At 50.0% G+C, this 2,425-nt stretch overlaps 1 pseudogene; it reads left to right on the top strand.

Moving 5' to 3' along the window:
- The first annotated feature begins 914 nt into the window (after positions 1-914).
- Positions 915-2,074, top strand: LOC102485877 (arginyl-tRNA--protein transferase 1-like; annotated as a pseudogene).
- The last annotated feature ends 351 nt before the right edge of the window (positions 2,075-2,425 follow it).

The raw sequence follows: 2,425 nt of genomic DNA, 5'->3' as shown, positions 1-2,425 counted from the left end.
TTTCGTTTTTCTGCATGTAGATATTTAGTTTTCCCAGTGCCATTTGCTGAAGAGATTTTCTTTCCCCCAGCTCACTTTAAACTCTTCGATGTTTCTGTTTTTAATGACCCCTCCCTACATCTAAATTCCCAGAAGAATGCGAGCCTGTAGAACCACTTACACAGGGTATGTAAGCACGGGATAGAGTTTTGGTTTGTTTTAATTGCCAGAGAGCACGTGTGCTCACCCAAGACAGAGAGAGGGAGAAAGAAGGTACTCTTCAATGGGACATGGTATGGCACAATTTCTCTCTTCCACTTCTCTAGTCAGTCAGGATTTGGGGCACTCATGCACACATGCTTGGCATAATTTTCAAGGTGTGGGGACAGGATTTGAATCCTGATCAACCACGTGGGATCCAGCTCCCTTAACCCCTAGGCATAGAATCAGGCCCTGCATAGTTGTCCACGCACTACAGTCAAATTCTAGTGGCTCAAGGCCCAGGGGTCACAGTTGTCATCACCCCAGGAATCCTGTCTCTTTCAGAAAAGGGACAACTTTGGGATGGAGAAGTTCTGGGCCTAGCCGGGCCCATGGGGATCCACTCCAGTCACTTTGTGGGAGCCTTGGGAGCTCCCGGGCAGCTCTCAGCCTTGTGGAGTGGTGGTGTAGCAGCAGCTGCAGCAGGGCTGGGCTGGGCCAGTGAGCGTTGGTAGGGTGGAGGCCATGGCTCCCTGGACCTCCCTTTCACCCAGAATCATGGGATATTTTGATGGCGAAGACTTCTACCACTGTGGCTATTAGAAGAATGAGCAGGACAATGGCTCCAATGGCATGTGGGGACATTCCATGACAGTACAGGATTAGCAGGACCTTATGAACAGGGGATGGCGAAGCAACAGGAAATATGTGTTCAAACCTGCCATGAATCCAACATGGCGTCCTCAGTACACCATAAGGGGCCAACCTTCGTATTTGAGTCAAAATATCACAAGGATTTTAAAAATAGTGTGTTCAAAGTTTTGGCCAAAGGGAAGATTTCCAAAGGAAAATTGAGGGTGAGCCCATGGATCCACGAGGGAGGCACTGCTATGGGTGACTTTGCACTAATAAATAAATTGCAGGGACCAGCAGTTAGCATAATGGCTATGTCGCTGGACTCCCATGTAGTCGACTGTGGTTAGAGTCCTGGACCTGGTGGCTTAAACTCATGCCGGGCATGTGTGCGTGCGTGCCCAAGATCCTGAGAGGAGAATGGAGGAGAAGGGATTGCGGCGTGGCCATCCCCTGGGGGGTGATTTCTCGCCTTCTGTCTCTCTGTCTCTCTCTGTCTGTCTGGCGAGCACACACGCACCCTGTAGCAAAAAACCTCTCCAAATAAATAAATAAATAAATAGCATATACATTGTGATCTTAAAACACTCAGCGATGACCTCCGAGAGAGCGTGGAGGATGAAGAGAAGAAAGGGAAAAAATCAAAGAAGCAAGAATGTCTTAAATGGATTCAATCATAAGACGTAGAAAAGAAGCTGGGTTCTGGTGTGCTATCGCGTTTGGCTCAGCTTCACACAGTTGCTAAGCCAGGCTCAGGGGCTGATTTGAGTAGGCCCCTGGGTTAAAAAGCCATGGAAATACGGGAAGAAAGGCAAAGGTTAAAGCTGATGCAGTGAAACCCAGTGGGAGAACTGGAGCTTCGTCCTCACCAAAGGTGGATTCCAACCAGCCTAAATCCCTCGAAGAGTTCATTTTTGATCCGTTACCAGAGAATGCATCACCCGAGTTAGAGACGGGGGCGGTGAGTTCATCTCCAAGTTCGCAGCTCAAAGCCACGTTTCAGGAGTCTTACCAGGTCTGTAAACGTCACCAGATGGTTATCCACAAAGACCCACCTGATAAACCAGCTGGGGGCCAGTTCCCAAGATCCCTTCGGAGGCAGAGAATCCCCCAGTGGGCTGGATGTGGTCATGGCTCCTTTCTCCAGCAGTCCTGGCTTGATGGAAAGATCATTGCCATGGTGGTGGTGATGGTGGTAGTGGTGGGGTCCATCCACATCCTTCCATACTGTGTATCCTCTGTGTCTGTGCCTCAGTCCTGATGACTCACTTCTGTCCTTGGGTGTCTGCGCTGTACGACTAGACAACCACATGAGGGAATTTCTCCACTCAGCTATTACTCCATGGGTTTCTACAGCCATTCATGGCCCAAGATGAAATGTAAGAGTCGGAAGAGACCCTCCGATTTGTCGTAAACTCTTAGTACTGCCGGTTCAGCCAGCACGCAGGCGCAGTGGGTGAAGGCCGCAGTCGAGAACCGGGCTGTTGCAGGCGTTTCATAAGAAAACCATCATGCCTTGTGTTGTCTATCAGAAAGGCCCAAGTGGGGAGTCCCTTGTGCTGCCCTGTGCGAGCCCGTGGGGCAGGCCTGTTCTGGAAGGGCTATTCAGAAT

This window comes from Tupaia chinensis, unplaced genomic scaffold, assembly GCF_000334495.1.
Source record: "Tupaia chinensis unplaced genomic scaffold, TupChi_1.0 Scaffold000283_2, whole genome shotgun sequence".
Lineage (NCBI taxonomy): Eukaryota > Metazoa > Chordata > Mammalia > Scandentia > Tupaiidae > Tupaia > Tupaia belangeri.
Note: the sequence above shows the minus strand (reverse complement) of the source record. Positions and strands in the feature narration are given on the sequence as shown.